Source organism: Microcebus murinus, chromosome 5 (genome assembly GCF_040939455.1).
Source record: "Microcebus murinus isolate Inina chromosome 5, M.murinus_Inina_mat1.0, whole genome shotgun sequence".
NCBI lineage: Eukaryota > Metazoa > Chordata > Mammalia > Primates > Cheirogaleidae > Microcebus > Microcebus murinus.
In genome coordinates this window covers 106,096,097-106,114,985 of record NC_134108.1, presented here as the reverse complement: position 1 = coordinate 106,114,985, position 18,889 = coordinate 106,096,097, and the positions used below count along the sequence as shown (strand labels likewise).

At 37.2% G+C, this 18,889-nt stretch overlaps 1 protein-coding gene and 1 non-coding gene across 2 annotated transcripts in view; one reads left to right on the top strand and one right to left on the bottom strand.

The window, feature by feature from the left end:
- ZFAND3 (zinc finger AN1-type containing 3) overlaps positions 1-18,889 on the top strand; it is a 321,862-nt gene that overhangs the window by 199,390 nt on the left and 103,583 nt on the right. The gene's annotated exons all lie outside the window — the stretch shown is intronic.
- On the bottom strand, positions 7,081-7,187 carry LOC142871200 (U6 spliceosomal RNA). The gene has a single exon (XR_012919464.1). It is a non-coding gene; the product is annotated as a U6 spliceosomal RNA (small nuclear RNA).

The window sequence follows — 18,889 nt, the reverse complement described above, 5'->3', positions numbered from 1 at the left end:
GCTATGTGTGTATAAAATGTATTTTAAAGTAGACATTCTCCTTTTCATTGAACATAGTTGGTCTGATTGAGGTATTATTGCTAACATTTATTAAGATATTTTAATAATGACATAGGCTGGCACAGTGGCTCACACCTATAATCCTAGCACTTTGAGAGGCCAAGGAGGGAGGATTGAGGCAGGAGTTCGAGACCAGCCTGAGCAAGAGTGAGACCCGGTCTCTATAAAACATGAAAAAAATGATCTGGGCATGGTGTCCTGTGCCTATATAGTCGCAGCAGTCCAGAGGCTGAGGCAGAAGATTTCCCGAGCCCAGGCATTCAAGGTTGCAGTGAGCTATAATAATGCCACTGCACTCTAGCCCAGGTGACAGAATAAGACCCTGTTTCAAAAACAAAACAAGGCCGCGTGGTGGCTCACTCCTGTGATCCTAGCACTCTGGGAGGCCAGGGCAGGCGGATGGCTCAAGGTCAGGAGTTTGAAACCACCCTGAGCAAGAGCAAGACCCCGTCTCTATTATAAATAGAAAGAAATTAATTGGCTAACTAATATATATAGAAAAAATTAGCTGGGCATGGTGGCACATGCCTGTAGTCCCAGCTACTCGGGAGGCTGAGGCAGGAGGATTGCTTTAGCCCAGGAGTTTGAGGTTGCTGTGAGTAGGCTGACACCACGGCACTCACTCTAGCTTGGGCAACAAAGCAAGACTCTGTCTCAAAAACAAAACAAAACAAAACAAAAAAACCCCAAAACCAACATAGAAGTTTTTGCATTTTAAAAAGATTTGAGAGGAAAAAAAATATGTAAAGTAATGCATATGTTAATTAGCTTGATTTAGCCATTCCATAATGTGTACTTATTTCAAAATAGCATGTTATACACAAAAAATATATATGTAATTTTTATTTGTCAATTTAAAATAACTAAGATTTGAAAACTTTAGAGTCCAGAACGTGCTACTGCATCTAAACTGTCTATAATCTGACTTTTTGGCACAGGCAGGGAGGAAGCATTTAATTTGGCAAGAGGAAAATATCCAAATGTAAGAACAGTTTTATACACCCACAAGAAAAATGTCATTTACTTGTCTGGAAAAATCAGGAATGATTGAAGAAAAATTAGCTTTTAAAAAGATTTTTGAGTAATTTAAGTGGTATTTCCATTTGTTTACTCAATTTGATTTCTAATACTTTCTGTCACTGTTTAAATTACTTCATTATTATCAATAGGAAGAAAGCCAATTTTAAAAAGTAGGTTCGGGATGATAGTGCACACCTGTAGTCCCAGCTACTCAGAAAAACTGATCCAGGAGGATCACTTGAGCCCAGGAGTTAGAGGTTGTGTTATGCTAAAGTCTCACCTGTGAATAGCCCCTATAACTCTAGCCTAGGCAACACACCGAAGCGCAGTCTCTGAATTTTTTTGAAGCAGATTAATAATATTGGCTAACTATAGAAATCACTGGGTTCAGTATTCCTTTCTGCAAAGATATATGATTCAACTGAGCAATTCATATTGCAAAGAATTGAAAACAGATACATAAACGAGTACATATACACACGTTTGTAGCAGGACTATGCACAGTAACCAAAAGGTGGCGGCAGCCCATATATCTATCATTGGATGCATGATTAAACAAACTGTAGTATATCCATGCAATGGAATATTACCCAGCCATAAAAAGAAATGACAGACACATTCTACACTGTAGATGATGAACCTCAAAAACATTTATGCTAAGTGAAAGAAGCCAGACACAAGTGGTCACATATTAAATGATTTCACTTGTATGAAATACACAGAATAGGTAAATCTTTAGAGACAGACATATATTGGTGGTTGCCAGGGGCTGTGGGGAGGGGGGAATAGGAAGCAGTTGCTTAATGGGTATGGCGTTTCCTTTTAGGATGATGAAAATTTTTTGGATCTAGAAAAAGACAGTGGTCATACAATATTTTAAATGCACTAAAAGCCATTTAGTTGTTCACTTTAAAATGGTTAATTTTATTTTATGTGAATTTCACCTCTATACAAATTACATATGTATTTTTATTTTATTTTGGTTGAATCTTATAGTATATTTGGTGAAAAGTCACATCATGTGATCATTCTGAGAGATACTCTTCTCAGATTTCACATATTTAGTAGATTTTAATATTGGGCCTATTCATTGCATTCTTTCATTTTAGCAGTAAGTTTCCATTTTCTAACTCAAGGGTTAATATAGTTGCTATAAAAATGACAGCATTAAAAAACCATTTTTTCCTCCAGGAATTTACAAGTCACATACTTTTATGAGGGGACATTACTAAGGAGAGACAAAGGTCTTTCTTTGTTCATATTAATACACTTTTCATAATATTCCTTATGGTGCTTTCGCCACTCAGAAGTGATTTGTTTTCATTCCTATTTATTTATTTAATTTATTTTTATTTTTTTGAGACAGAGTCTTGCTTTGTTGCCCAGGCTAGAGTGAGTCATTCCTCTTTTAGTAGGCAAAATATCCAAGTTAAGGCAGGAAAATGGTATGTCATGTACATCCAATAAGGAAGAGAATTTCTCTGAATGCTTTTATTTATTTATTTTTTGAAACTTGAGTTAACACTGGGGTCAGATTACTGCAAAAAGTGTACATGAAAATATTGCATCTTGTGAACTCATTCTTTTCTATTTTATTCTTATGAGATATTTCGTTATGCTGAATTAGTGGTATTTATGGCTACACAACATTAATGTTTAAACAGCAGATTAGTCTGACAGATAACTTGCTTACACTCATCTTTAGCTAATTTCATCCATACAGGGAATGTTATTCATCCATAAAAGCAATGAAGTACTGATACATGTTACAACATGAATGAACTTTGAAAATATTATGCTATGTGAAATAAACCAGTCACAAAAGACCTTATATGTTTTATTTCATTTATATGAAATGTCCAGAATAGACAAATTTCACAGGGACAGAAAGTAGAATGGTGCTTGACCAGGGCTGGGGTGGGAGTTGACCAGAAGGTTGGAGGGTAATGAGGGAATCGCTGCTGAAGGGTACAGGGTTTCTTTTTGGGATGATGAAAATGTTCTAAAATTGGTTGTGGTAATGGTTGCACAACTCTGTGAAGATATTATAAAACTGTGCTTAAAACCATTGAAGCATTGAATTGTACTCTTTAGATGGGTGATATTTATAGTATGTGAACTGTATCTCAATAAAGCTATTACAAAAGGAACCTATTACTTAAATTATAAATTATTGACAGATCATTTTCCAATCCATTTTAAAACCCAGCTCTTCAAGGAAACTTCTTAATCTCTCCATTCCCTAAATATTCACCTATCCCATTTATACTGGATCATTTTATACTTTAAACATTGTTTCATGGATTTTCTTTATGAATCCTGACTCTCCAGTCCCAAGTCCTGGGACTGCTACTTCTTTTGCCCCCTGTTTTAGCATTGTGATCGGAGGCTTTGTCTACTCACAGGAGACATCAAAAAATGCTTGGTAACTATGTAAGGTCTCAGAGGATGCTTATTCAACTTTGAAGTTCTGTATCACATTGTGGATTCTGTTAGCATTTATTACTTGTATTATTTTAGTATTTCTTGTGTTATATGGCTCTTTACATTTTAATAAAATAGCCTAATTGTGTGTGTGTGTGTGTGTGTGTGTGTGTGTGTGTGTGTGTGTGTGTGTGTGTATGTAGTTTAATACTAGATATCTTCCTCAAGGTGTGGGCACACTATAGAGGAAACAAGTTTAGTTTTAGTTCCCACCTGCATATTAGCTAGTTTACTTTCTTACAGATGAAATTCCAGGCCCAAGTGTTTGAATTGGTTAGTGTTTACTAAATAAGGAATGGATTTACTAACTTTTTTTGAAACTGAGTAAATTCCTATTCCATTTCATAAATAATTTTTCTTCCAGTCCAGAAGGGAGGCCTTCAGAAGCCTATAGGGCTCTAAGGACATGGACCCTGCTGATAGATAATGAATGATTAGCTCAAGCGAAATGGTGTTGTCATATGGGTACAAAAGTCTGTTAGTCCTTCAAAACAGGGGATAGTTAGGAGAGTAGAGTAGAGTAATTTTCTTCCATGTCATTCTACATCTTGCTTTTTAAAATATTAAATTCAGCAAGCCTTTTAAATGCATCATTGTGGACAAGTAGTCTTTTCTTACTTGGTCCTTGTTTAGAAACCCCAAGCCGGATTTATAGAATCTTTAAGGTCCTTCTCAAAAGAACCAAAGAGCTTTGAATAGCATATGAAGATACCTTTTTTCCAAGGTTAACATTTCCTTTTGTAAGTATATTTTAGGCAGCAGCTTGCCCTTCTAAAAGTACCTCTTTTATAATAGAGCATTTTTAATAGAATATATTGTTTAGCTGCCTTGGAATTAAGTCTATAAAATATTAATGAATGTACTAAGGCTTGAAACACCCAGCGGTGTGTGTGAAACTTATCTAGCTTTCAGTAGCTCAAAGAGAGTAGCAAGGAATCAAAGCAAAATTTTGAAGAAAAACTGTTCTTCACGGCTGGCTGCCTTGGTAGATATAAAATATTAATATTTGTACAAAAGGCTGATACTCTCAGCAGAGGCTTTGAAACCAATCTGGATATCTTAGGGGGATGGGAGGTATAGTAGGGTGAGTAGAAGACTGACTCAGCAAAACGTCTCCAGGAGCCCATGGCCACTATCCATGGTTGGAGCACAGCTAATTTAATTTGAGCACAAGGACTCATGAAGCTCATGGCTTCCCTGCTGTGGAGCCTTTCTTATGTTCTCTGTGTAATTCATGCAGGCCTCTTGTTGCAGGGACTGGGAAGACATTGCTTTATCCAAGGCTGGGCTTAAACATTCCCCAGGGCATTGTTTGCTCTGTCTGAGTTGTCACTCCATGTAGGAGAGCATATTTGTTACCAGAATTTTTGGAATTTGTCTTTACTTCCTTATTTCATGAGAGATTCATAAGCCTCCCTTTAACATCCCAGAAAAGAGCTTAGGCTCTTCCTTTCCTCTTCTCTCTTCTGTAGTTTGTGCCTCATATTGAATTTAGACTTCGGAGCACACAGGTTATATGACATACTTTTATAATGATATATATTAATTAGAAAACATAGGTCTCTAGCCTTTAATGTAAATTTTGACTTGTAGCACCTAAATATTTGTGTAGTAGATATATCATTAAGAGAGTTTTAGATAAACATTATACCATTTTTTGTGTGTTATATTATGATTTTTAGAGACTATTCCTCTCTTAAATGCTCTTTTTAAAATTAAATATCTCATAGCCTTAGTAAACTATGAATTCTAATGTACAGCCATCTATATTCCATGCTTATGTTTATTATCCAGTCAAAATGTCCTTGTTCTAATTTTCTCAGGCAACTCTAGATCTGCTTGATTAGGTTTAGAAGATAATGTGCCATTACAACTAAAGCCTCTTTGACCTAAAGTACTATTGTTGTAAAGAATCCACTTACTTGACCTCTCCTTTGCAGTGTGGCAACAAAATAAGGTCAAAATTAATGTGCCAGTGAGTAAATTCCAAGTTACAGCTTTTCACCTTGGCTTGAAGTAATGCTGTGGGATCTTGGTCTGGTTTCTGCTTTATGATTGATTGATTGATTGATAGATTGATAGATAGATAGATAGATAGATAGATAGATAGATAGATAGATAGATTTTTCCATGTATAATAGAATTCCATTATAGAGTATAAATATGTGATTTAACTTTTTCCTTTCTTTGTGAAGAAAGCACAGAGCATAATAGCTCAACTCCAAATCAAGCTCTATTTTCTGCTTGTAAGAAATTGTTTTAATGACCTCTAATTAGATATGTTTTCAGTGAGGTTGACCTTGACACTCATCACAGAAACATATTTCTCTTGACTGTCTTAATTAAGCTTTCCTTAATAGTCAATACAGGAAAAGTAGGAAGTCAGTAGGACCCAAATCTTCAGTCTTGGACCTGCATAGCTATTTCAGTTTTATCTAAACTCCTACCTTGAGAAAATTAGATTTTATAGAAAAGCTATTAAAATTCAGTCTAGCTTCTTTACTCATCTTCTTTAAACAGTACAGCTTTTAAAACTATTGAAATATATCTCCATTAAAATATATCCACTAACTATTACATATAGGTGCCTTTCTCTCTGACTGCTGATCTCAGAGTGCCTAGGGTAAATTGATTTTATAAAATCTCAGCCTCTGGATCTTAGGAAAGGTAGCTATTCTGATTTAAGTTTTTCATTTTGACTTTATTGCTACATTATCAGTATCTGTGTTACCAAATACCAACAAGCAAAACATTTTTAAAATGATGGTAATGGTAATAAAAATGTCATTTTTGTGACTTCTTAGCTTACTCTTAAAGTATTGAGCTTGATTTGAAGCTCTCTGATACCAGTCAGACAGCACAGCATTTATGGTTGTAATTGGTATGATCTCTCTGGAAATAACTAAAATAAGAACTCACACCTAGAATATATAAAGAATGGCAATAAATTAATTAAAGATAATACACATTCCCCCTGCCAAAAAAAAACAAACAAAAAAACAAACCAACAAACCTTATAGATAAACAAGCAAAACTTTGGGCACTTTACACCAAGGATAGATGTTCAACTGGTCAATAAACAATATGAAAAATAACTTGCAATTTTTAGGTCATCAGAGAAATACAAGAGAGCATGAAGTATTGATAAGGATGTAGAGTAACAGAAATCCTCATGCATTTCCAGTAGGAGTGTAAATTATTGTCATATATTTTATCTTTATGCTATAAACACACAAAACATTGCTACTATTTTTGTTTTAGGCTGATACCTATCTTTTAGAGCAAATATATATAAGGAAAATATGAAGCTTATATTTAAATACAGAACCTTATTCTGTATTTGGTGCTCTTCCTTTCTATGTGTAGATCTAAGGTTCCATGTGGTATCAAATTCCTTATGTGTGGTAGAACTTCCTTTAACATTTTTTGTCATGTGGTTCTGCTGGCAATACATTTTTTTACTTTTCTTTTTTTGCTTGAGAAGATCTTTATCCCTAATTTTTCTTTTTTAAATAAAAAAATAAGGAATGTTTTATGAATTTGCATGTCATTCTTGGGCAGGGGCCATGCTAATCTTCTCTGCATTGGTTCAATTTTAGTATATGTGCTGCCAAAGCAAGCACCGTCATTTTTAGGATTATTTTCTCTGGGTGTAGAATTATGGGTTGCTGGCTGGGTTTTTGTTTGTTTTGTTTTTGTTTTTCCTTTTCAACACTTTAAATATGTCACTCCATTTTCTTCCAGCTTTCATACTTTCCCATGAGGAGTCTGCTGTAATTCTTAGCTTATGCTTCAGCATGTCTTTTTTTCCTATAGCAGTCTTCAGGATTTTATCTTTATCCTAGGTTTTCAACGTTAAATAGGATATGCTGTGTCTGTGTGTTTGGTATTTATCTGGCTTCGTTTTCTCTGAGCTTCTTAAACTGGGATTTGGTATGTGTTATTAATTATGGAAAATTTTCAGCAATGATTTCTTTGAATATTACTTCTGCCCCATTTTTTCCCTATTATCCTTCTGATATTACAGTTACACATATGTAAGACATTTTGTTTGACTGCCTTTGGATACTCTGTTCTTTATTTTCCATGCTTTTTTCTCATTGTGATTAAATTTTGGTAATTTCTATAGCTATATCACCAAAACATGAAATACAGAGAAATCCACACCAGTGCTTATAAGAGTAAAACTGACTCTGTGGGAGCACAGAGAACAAGCTGCTGAAAACTAAAGTGTTCAGAGCAAAGGAAACATTTCACTCAAAGAAGCAATGATAAGACAGACAAATGATTGTTCAACAGAAACAGTGAGATCCAGAAGGCAGTGGGAGGGCATCTTTAAAAGAGCAGAAAAACAGTAATTGTCAGATTATAATGTAAACATAAGGAAAATATTCTTCAGAAATAAAGGAGAGAAGACATTTTTGTGCAAACAAAAAGTGAAGGGAGTCTGTCACCTGTAGATCTATCTACGTTAAAAGAAGTACAAAACACACCAAAACTTTGGGTGTATGTGGGGGGGAGGGTAATGCCAGACAAGCTGGTAAAAGGAATGAAGAACAGTGGCTTAATTTAAATGAATATTGACTGTGAAAACTAACGATTCTAGTGTCTTTTGAAGTTTAAAATAGATGTAGAACCAATAATAACATAAAGGAAGGAAGGCAATAAATGGATAAAGAGCTTGCTAAGGTTCTATCTGAGATGGGATACAAATGGCAATCTGAGTAAGAATGGCAATCTGAGTAATAGATCAAAGATAGAACTGATGTAAAGAGCTGTCCTTCTCAAAGTTATATAGCCAGAACAGAACGTAGGTCAGGCGGGGGGGAATCTTTTCATGTTGGAAGGCCACATTAAGTTAGCTGTAATCAAATAAGGCCACATTCAAGAAATTCAATTAGATATACTAAAAATGTACATTATTTTGTAAAAATTGAACTACTATGTGCTTAATAATTTCAAACAATGAAAGGTATTAATTTTAAAATTAACCTTTTAATGACTGTGTTGTATCTGTTTTTTGTTAGAAGGCATTTGAATATTTGGTTGCAGCATGGAGGTCCACATTTCAGTTGATCCATTAGATGGATATCAGTTATTTGTGAGCTTAAGAGCATCTTGATTTTGGTTTGGTAGGAGAACGTAGATTTGTAGCAGTAAGTGGTAGGAAAGCAAGAAAGCATTTTTCAGGCATGTTGGCGGAGGTGTGGATATTCTGCTTTTTTTTGTATTTCAGTTTGATTTTCCTTAGCTTCAAATAGTGACTTTATTTATATATTTTTTTGAGACAGAGTCTTGCTCTGTTGCCCCAGCTAGAGTGCTGTGGTGTCAGCCTAGGTCACAGCAACCTCAAACTCCTGGGCTCAAGCAATCCTGCTGCCTCAGCCTCCCGAGTAGCTGGGACTACAGGCATGCGCCACCTTGCCTGGCTAATTTTTTATATATAGATTTTAGTTGTCTGGCTAATTTCTTTCTATTTTTTTTTTTTTTTTTTTAGTAGAGACGGGGTCTCGCTCTTGCTCAGGCTGGTCTCAAACTCCTGACCTCGAGCGATCCTCCCACCTTGGCCTCCCAAGAGTGCTAGGATTACAGGCGCAAACAATGACTTTAAAATGTTGTCTGCTGATAGCTCAGTCATTTCCATCTGTAATTCTTTAGGTGCCTTGGTGATACCAACTAGGTGAGGCTGAAATGCTAATTTGAGTGTGATGTCATGATTCTCAAAGTCAGTGAACCTTTCATTTATTCTCCAATTAATAGGTTTATAATAGCTGTGTATTCTCTAAATGATCTATCATCCTGCTTGTCGGTGACCTTTGCTAACTGGGGAAAATGTTCATCTGAAATTTCCTTTTGAAGAAGAAATGTTTTGATAAAAGATAGCTTTTTTCAAAATGTTTGGATTTTTTGCCACATATCATGTATAGACTTAGTTTTACCTTGCAAAGAAATACTCGTTTTGATTTGGCATATCACACAGAAATGCTGCTTTCCTATAGAAATCCTTTTTCAATAATTCACATTGCTGATTCTTATTTCTCCTAAAATTTATCTAGTCTCTCGTAGATAAAATTTTGGCTAACTCCTGTTCCTACAATAGCCAACACACTTTAGAATGATACAGCAAATCCACACTGCATACCTCATCATTCAACTTTAGCATGTTACAAAACTGACAGCTTTAGCACAGAGATGTTTTTGCTGATGCAAGATACAATGAAAAGAAGTGAGAGCATCTGGATCTGTTAATACTTTTTTTAATCTGTGCAATAAACCCTTCATGTTTTCCTGTCATAGAAGGTTCACTATCACATGCACTCACTAAATTTACCAAATTCAGTCCAACTTCACTACATTTATCTGGAAAGTTGTTGAAGATATCTATTCCCCATGTTCTGTTCGCAAGAGTGCCCAAAACGAGTAACTTTTCATAGCAAAGAAAATCTTCTTGTATGACCTGTATGAAGTATAAAACCTATGAGTCAGGTATCTGTTGATTCATCTAAAGCGATTGAATAATATGTACTTTCCTTTTAAAGTATTACATGACCTTGTTTAAGTTGGAGGCTAATTCATGTTGCTGTTCAGTTACAGTTCTCCTTGAAAGAGGCAGTAGTTTATACTTTGAATTGTTACTGTGGTCTAAGCATCCTACAACTTTGATAGTGCATTCTTTCACAATTTCTACATCACTGAATGGCTTCCCTTTTTTCCTGAGTGTATAAGCTACTTTATAAGTTACTTCAGTGGCATTATTTCTAGGTCTTATTGCTGCTTCAAAGAATTGTCTTTGCTTTTGCTTTTCATCTTTTAATTTCCACAGTACACACTGTTGTGGCTCTCCCTCTAATTTAAAATATTTGTGGTTCTATGAGTGTTATAATGCCGATGTGCATTGAATTTCTTTAATGTTGACATTACAGTATCACAAAATAAGCAAATTATCGTATCTTTAGCAGAAACAAGATAATATTTCAATTCCCAATCTTCATTGAAAAATGTTTTCTTCCTTTTAGCATTCTCTTGGTTTTCTTTCACATCATGGCTGTTAATCAGACAGAATTAAAAAATACTATCAAACTGTGCAACTATTCACAAATTCTACTTCAAACAGAAGCATAGTGCACCATTTTCAAAAGCTGATAACAGACTGGCATACTCAACCCTCATAAATTCTCACCAGCCAGGCTTGTGTGGTAGTGGCCCAGTCAGATGGGGGAAATTAAGACTAAATCATGAACATGGCAGCCATCAATTTAGCCCTTATGGCTTGCTAATGTTCTAATTATGCTGGTCAATCTGGGAGGATTATTTCATTGAAACATATTTTATTCTTTGGTATTTTAAATACATTCATTTAAAAAATGAAACAAAAATATAAAAGACAAAAATGTATTAATAAAAGAGATTTGTCCAGTAAAATTTGGATTCAGCCAAAAGGCTGCACTTAAGGACCTAGAAGTCCACATGTGGCTTTAAGACCATAGGTTCCCCACCCCTAACCAGGTCTTTCCATTTCCAAGTTGCTGCTTTATTCACCACATAGTGTTTTTTGTTTCTTCTCCATTCTTTCTCTTTTTTTTGTTGAGACAAGAGTCTAGTTCTGTCACCCTGAGTAGAGTGCAGTGGTGTCATCGTAGCTCACTGCAACCTCAAATTCCTGGGCTCAAGCCATCCTCCTTTCAGCCTCCCGAGTAGCTGGGACTACAAGTGCATGCCACAATGCCCAGCTAATTTTTCTGTGTTTAGTAGAGATGGCGTCTCGCTCTTGCTCAGGCTGGTCTCAACTCCTGAGCTCAAGCAATCCTCCCACCTTGGCCCCCCCCAGAGTGCTAAGATTACAGGCGTGAGCCACTGTGCCTGGCCTCTTTTCCATTCTTGATGCTACCTCTTGTTTGCTTGCTTCCTTATTTGTTTACCCTTTTTTTCCTAAAAATACTCGGTTATTCTGTAATCACACATACTTGGCTTTTTCTATAGCTTTTGTTGACCTCCTGACTCACATCCTCAATACTTGAAAGTTTTAGATTGTTTTCCGTAACTGCTATTCTCATCAAACCGTTCTCCTGCTCTTCAGTAGATCTATGTTTTATGCCTAAAACTTCTCTATAGTGACCTCACTATGTTTAGTCCTATGTTTTCCTATCTTGCCCTTCTGAAATCAGCAGTCTTCCTTTAGCATGTTCAGTTCAATTCTCAAGTCAAGATATACTTGCAAACCTGTCTCTGTTATGGAATCTTTCCTTGGTATGTATAGGAAAGTGCTCAGATTTTGGAGTCCAACAGACTTGGGTACTTGTATCCTGATTCGGCCACTTCTTAGCTTTGTAACTTTGGGCAGATTTCTTTTCCTCTCCTCTCCTCTCCTCTCCTCTCCTCTCCTCTCCTCTCCTCTCTCCTCCTCTCCTCTCCTCTCCTCTCCTCTCCTCTCCTCTCCTCTCCTCTCCTCTCCTCTCCTCTCCTCTCCTCTCCTCTCCTCTCCTCTCCTCTCCTCTCCTCTCCTCTCCTCTCCTCTCCTCTCCTCTCCTCTCCTCTCCTCTCCTCTCCTCTCCTCTCCTCTCCTCTCCTCTCCTCTCCTCTCCTCTCCTCTCCTCTCCTCTCCTCTCCTCTCCTCTCCTCTCCTCTCCTCTCCTCTCCTCTCCTCTCCTCTCCTCTCCTCTCCTCTCCTCTCCTCTCCTCTCCTCTCCTCTCCTCTCCTCTCCTCTCCTCTCCTCTCCTCTCCTCTCCTCTCCTCTCCTCTCCTCTCCTCTCCTCTCCTCTCCTCTCCTCTCTCCTCTCCTCTCCTCTCCTCTCCTCTCCTCTCCTCTCCTCTCCTCTCCTCTCCTCTCCTCTCCTCTCCTCTCCTCTCCTCTCCTCTCCTCTCCTCTCCTCTCCTCTCCTCTCCTCTCCTCTCCTCTCCTCTCCTCTCCTCTCCTCTCCTCTCCTCTCCTCTCCTCTCCTCTCCTCTCCTCTCCTCTCCTCTCCTCTCCTCTCCTCTCCTCTCCTCTCCTCTCCTCTCCTCTCCTCTCCTCTCCTCTCCTCTCCTCTCCTCTCCCCTCCCCTCCCCTCCTCTCCTCTCCTCTCCCCTCCCCTCCCCTCCCCTCCCCTCCCCTCCCCTCCCCTCCCCTCCCCCCTCCCCTCCCCCCTCCCCTCCCCCCTCCCCTCCCCCCTCCCCTCCCCCCTCCCCTCCCCTCCCCTCCCCTCCCCTCCCCTCCCCTCCCCTCCCCTCCCCTCCCCTCCCCTCCCCTCCCCTCCCCTCCCCTCCCCTCCCCTCCTCCCCCTCCCCTCCCCTCCCCTCCCCTCCCCTCCCCTCCCCTCCCCTCTCCTCTCCCTGCTCGAGGTCAGGAGTTCGAAACCAGCCTGAGCAAGAGCGAGACCCCGTCTCTACTATAATAGAAAGAAATTAATTGGCCAACTAATATATATACAAAAAATTAGCCGGGCATGGTGGCAAATGCCTGTAGTCCCAGCTACTTGGGAGGCTGAGGCAGGAGGATTGCTTGAGCCAGGAGTTTGAGGTTGCTGTGAGCTAGGCTGACGCCATGGCACTCACTCTAGCCTGGGCAACAAAGCGAGACTCTGTCTCAAAAAAAAAAAAAAAAAAAAAAGCTAGTATTAAGGGAAACTGAGAGAAGTTGCTTATCTAATAATTCTGAACGGGAAAGATGACCAGGCAAGGAACACAGGAGTCCCTGGACTTTGTTTAGCTCAAGTTGTAACTGCAAAGCAGATGTCACGTCTTATCTTACCTAGAACCTAGCAAACTTCTTTCCTTATACTCAGCATTTCATTGATGTGATATGTTCTGAATTGAATTACTGTTATTCAGATCTAGAAACTAGAAAGTAATGATCAGTTTTGGTTTTATGCCTATGCAATTACACTTAGTACCAATGTTGCTACTCTTAAGGTAAGATCGAAGCCTTGGTTGCCCTCCCAATAATACAAAAGCTGTTATAGTTAGTTTGTTGGCATAAAGATGTAGCTTTTGGGTATAAAGCAAGTGAGAAGCTTTTTGAAAAGATAACAGAAGACTACTAGCTGAAAAATTTGAACATTTAGCCATAATAGCTGCAAGTAAACCCTTATCTAAGAACTAAATTCCTGAGACCTAAGTTTGAAATAATTTATTTAGATCTGATTCTAGATGATAGGAAAGGGCTTAGGTTTAGTTTACTCTTTATACAAATTAAACATTATATAACATAGATTGGCATTGATAATGAGAAGGGACATAAAATTCAAGGATAAGCTAGAAAATACTAATCCAACTTTACCAATCTTCATTATTTTTTTTTTAAGGTGGACATTTTGCCTTCATATAAATCAGGTTGAAATGTTTCGTTGAAGTCATTGGACCAGCTGTTTGTTTGACCTAGTTAATGGAACTTATATTTATTGCAATGTTTGCCTCCTCACCTCTTTGTGAGACCAAGCTTGTCATTTGTGGGGGGGCTCACAGAATGGTCGGCAGCCTGCTTTAACCAGGTAATTAGAACAGCATGTGTGTAACAGTTAGTAGTTTAAGGCAGTAATTCAGCTCTGTCTGGAAAGATTATTCATCCTTCCATTTACTCATTTTTCTATTTGTACTGAATTTTACATGCCACTCTATAGAAATAGTTTTCCTATGGTAGTGCTTATAATTAACTGTACTTGTTACACAATTGGCAACTCTGCCTTGAGTTAAATAAAAATCTTTTATTTTACTGATACCTGAGAAACAGGTAAATTTTTATGTTCTTCTAAAATCCTTTCATGGATGACTCAATCAATCACAGGACATCTCTGTAATAACTTTTGTGACATTCATTTAATGGCACTTGGCAAAACAATTAAAATGAATAGCTTAGATATTTAAATAAGCAGAGTTAAAGTCCTTGTTTAAGAGAGTACTTACTATTTCAAAATAAATATTTTGCAAATGATTTAATTCTAGAATTTAAAAATACAACTTTCTAATGAAAGAATATTTTCACGCTTTCGCATCAGGTTTCCAACCCTTTCCTCCCTTTGGAATCTGAAAAAGTGTTAATACAAAGTTGGGCTTCTTACTGAAATGATTTCCTCAGCTTTTAAAAAATATATAGATTTGAATTTACTTGTTTTATTTTACACTCAGTTTCATCGTTTGTGTGAACTCAAATGTGCCACATTCCATACTTCAGTGCTTTTATTCAGTGAAATAAACTAATTTCTTCCTCTTCTCTTTGTATAAAGCTTTTACCTTCTCCACCTCCATCTCTACTTGAGCCATACAAGAAATGGAGATGTTAAAATACAAAAAATTAAGCTAGAATAAGAAAGGGGAAAATCCACTGGAGTTGGTCTAATAAATGCTTGCTAAATCTGATTTACTGAAAGGGCACCTGATACGTTATACTGGGATGTACCAGCCTTCTCTAGTTATTTTATTAGAAAAAAAGTATTGGCATTTCAGGTTCAAAGATGTAAGGAATATCTAAGGAAGAACTATTGCAGAGCCAGCAGAGGGAGCACATCATGTGTTTGTTGGGTTGTCTTGAAAAATATGCGGTGTCTTTTTAAAAAAGATTCTTGACCAAAGTAACTAAAAATAAATAAGATTATTTTTCCCAATATTATCTCAAAATTGATATAAAATCAGAATAAATTTTTTTAAGAAGATTCTTTGGTCAAAAGCTGATAATGGGTCTTCTCCCCAAGTGGGGACACCAGGTATATGAAAAACAATCACTTCTAAGGAGTGATTCTCAAAATGGAATGGCTCTAGTAGGCATTTTTAAAAGTTGATGTAGATATTTTTTAAAAAAGGAATTAAGGTGAGCAACCAACAAGAATTGTAGCTTGTTCATTGAATGGTATTTATTTTACATTTAAGACTTTTAATTTATAAATACAATTGTTTTTACACCACCCCCTAAAAAGAGTCTTTTTAAAAGTATTATGTGTGTTTAACTTGTGAATTTAATGTTTGAGCTAACAGCATAAAGACTATAACAAGACAGATTCTACTCTTGAATCTTGAACTTTTAAAGGAAAATAACTAAAAGAATTCACATTTATTGCTACATTAACTTAAAAACCAAATCTTGTAAGTTAAGCATGGGATTGACTAATAGAAAGTTTACCTCTCTTCATCAGTGTTACTAAGCCAGTTTCTCCTATTGAAGAATTTCAGCTCTCTGGGGACCTAATGATTGCTTTAAGGAAATCACTTCCCAATACTATTATTTCTTTCAATCTGTGTTTGCTTTCTGTGGTAATGTCCTATTTGTTTCTACCACTTGTTAGCTATATTACCTAAGACAAGTGACTTGGTCTCCGTGAGTCTATTTCCTCATCTCTGTGAGTCCGTACTTTGTCAAAATAGGAAAAAGCTACTAGCCACAGTGTTTGGCCCTTGATAATCAATCAGTGAACAGGTGGTTATATGTCTTAAAGAGTCTTGAATGAAAAGGGAAAGAGAGTGATACTTATGGAGTCAAAGGTCAAAAGAGGGCTTTTTTGTTTTTCAGCATGTATCTTGGAAATAGATTTTAGTATGTTTATATGCTGATGGTAAGAACCCACTGTATGGGGTGAGTCAAAGGGATGCTGGTTGGCTTGAATTGTCCCTAGTTGACCCAGTTATGTAAACCTTTTTAATAAAATTGGGCGGTCTAGATTAAGAGCATATTGTGGATTTATTCAAGTTTGAGGGTTTGTTTGCAGGAACTATGTATGGAACAGAAGCCAGAGTTGCAAGGGAGTTGGGGATTAGTGGTATTAGTCCAAATAATGGACTGTAGGAATTTGGGCTGGGTAGAATAAGGAAGATAAAACTGGCAAGAAACTGATCACTTGAGGGGAAAAGGAGAAGAAAAGTAAGAATAGTTGCAAATAAAGGAAAGGAGCACAGACTATGGAAAGAAAGTAAATGTAGTCAGAATATGTGATGGTGATTTTAAGATTTCTGAAGTGGGCTCTTTGGGGTACCGAAGGTCAGGTTATTATCTTGGGAATTGTTAGCTGAAGTGGGATGGAGGATAAATGTCATTAGACATGAGGTGAAAGCCCTTGGTGACTTCTGTGCTGGGGAGGTTATCTACAGGATAAGAATGATAGCAGCTCCCATATATTGGATTCACTATATATTAGGCACTGTTCTGTGTGCCTTACATGTATTAACTCAACAGAAAGTCAGATTGGACCCTAAGTAGACTTCTCTATCCCTAGAATTAGTTGAATAGGGGAGGATATTTTCAAGGAAATAGCCCATTTTATCAGGAATTTCAGATTTTGGTCATATGTTTTAAGAAATGATCAAGAAATGTTAAGTGGAAATCAAGATTATGTGGATTGGGAGGCTGAGGCGGGCAGATTGCTCAAGGTCAGGAGTTCGAAACCAGCCTGAGCAAGAGCTCTACTATAAATAGCAAGAAATTAATTGGCCAATTAATATATGTATAGAAAAAATGGGCATGGTGGTGCATGCCTGTAGTCCCAGCTACTTGGGAGGCTGAGGCAGCAGGATTGTTTGAGCCCAGGAGTTTGAGGTTGCTGTGAGCTAGACTGATGCCACGGCACTCACTCTAGCCTGGGCAACAAAGCAAGACTCTGTCTCAAAAAAAAAAAAAAAAAAAAAATACAGCAAGCACATACCACCAATCTAGGAAAGGTGCAGATTCCATCTTCTCATGTTGATGTTTTAATTTTCTAGAAATAAAGAGTTCAGGGTGAGAATTTCTAGAATGGTGGTGTTTAGAGCTCAGTGGACCATCTCCCCAGTGAAACAACCATTTAGTGAAAATTATTAAAAAGAAAACATAACATTAATGTCTCTGCAAATTGTCCTAAAGGCATACAGCAAATGGAAAAATGCTTTCAAAAAAGTCTACTAAATCTGTGCAAGAACAACAAGAGCCCATGGCATTTGAGCCCCAACCAGCTGCCATCCACTACCTCTCCAAGCTCCATGTTATGGAAGGTCTACCCCAGGCAAGTGTAGCCAAGAATGTAGGGTTCCCTCTCAGAGTAGAATTCTAAGTCTACTCTCCCTGGGCTAACACAGGACAAAATCATAAATTCTCTGAAAAATGATAGCAGTTTCCATACACACTTTCAACAGTAAAAGGTAAAAATCTAACTGGCTAAGGAAGCTTAAGCACTACCTTTGACCAATAAGAGGTTTATGTGAACCCAGGGCAACCCCTAGGAAGCTAGGCCAAAAGATAAAAACAAGGAAAAAAATCTGAGGGGGTCCATCAGAGGTAGCATACACTGCAGGGTAAATAGACTTCTCAGAATTAGTCCAGCCGAACTACTAAACAAATAATAACGGGCCCCAGACTTGAGGTTGGGTGGGGGATAGAGGGTAAGTAACCAGAGTTGGTATAATATATTGAAAATGTTCAGCAAAAGGTTATAAGTCATGCAAAGAAACTGAAAAGTGTGACCATACACTGGGGAAAAAAAGCAGACAATAGAAATTGCCTTTGAGGGGGCCCAGATATTGGACTTAGACTAAAACTTCAAATTATAAATATGTTTCAAAATTATAATTATAAACAAGTTTAAAGGAAAGTATGATTACAGTGATTCATCAAATGGAGACTATCAATAAAGAAATTATACAAATAAACCAAATAGAAATAGAGACTTCAGAAACTAGGTTGGTAAGCAAACTTTAACATGTAAATTTTAAATATATTTAAAATTTTAAAATATAATTGAAATGGTAAACTATGTGATTCAATACCCCAAAACTATAAAATCAGAGTTCATCTTTTATATAACATATACTTATCTCCCTGGGCAGACAGTACTTTTTCAGTTTGCCTAACATACCAACTTGCTTTGGAGCTTGTAAAAATGTAATGTGGTTCTTACCTAAAGAGCAGGATCTAAATAAATTCTAGTCATGTATAGGTTATTAAGTATGAAATGTCCAGTTTCCCTAAGTACTAAATTTGACAGTTCATATTTCTGACATCACTTTGACAATTCTTGTTTTATTTTTATTGTGAAAGTACATCCTTAGTCTTTCAAATGCACATTTTGGCATGGGATTATCTTTCAGATTGTTTCTTAGAGCAATTTTTGTGAAACCATGGATAAGTCAAAAACTTGTGTCATTTTTGAATATGAGTTCCAATGTGGAACCAATGCAGTGTAGACCAGCTTAAAATATCAACGCTGTGTTTAGGAAGGATGTGGCTAATAAGTTCCATTCTGGCGATTTTAATCTTGAAAATGAGCCATGTGGGTGACCTGAGACCAAAGTGGATAGTGATGAGTTGGATGAAAGCTGTAGTGGAAGCAAATCCATCTCAACTTACATGTGAATTAGTAGCAAGGTTTGATGTTACTATTTCAACAGTGTTTG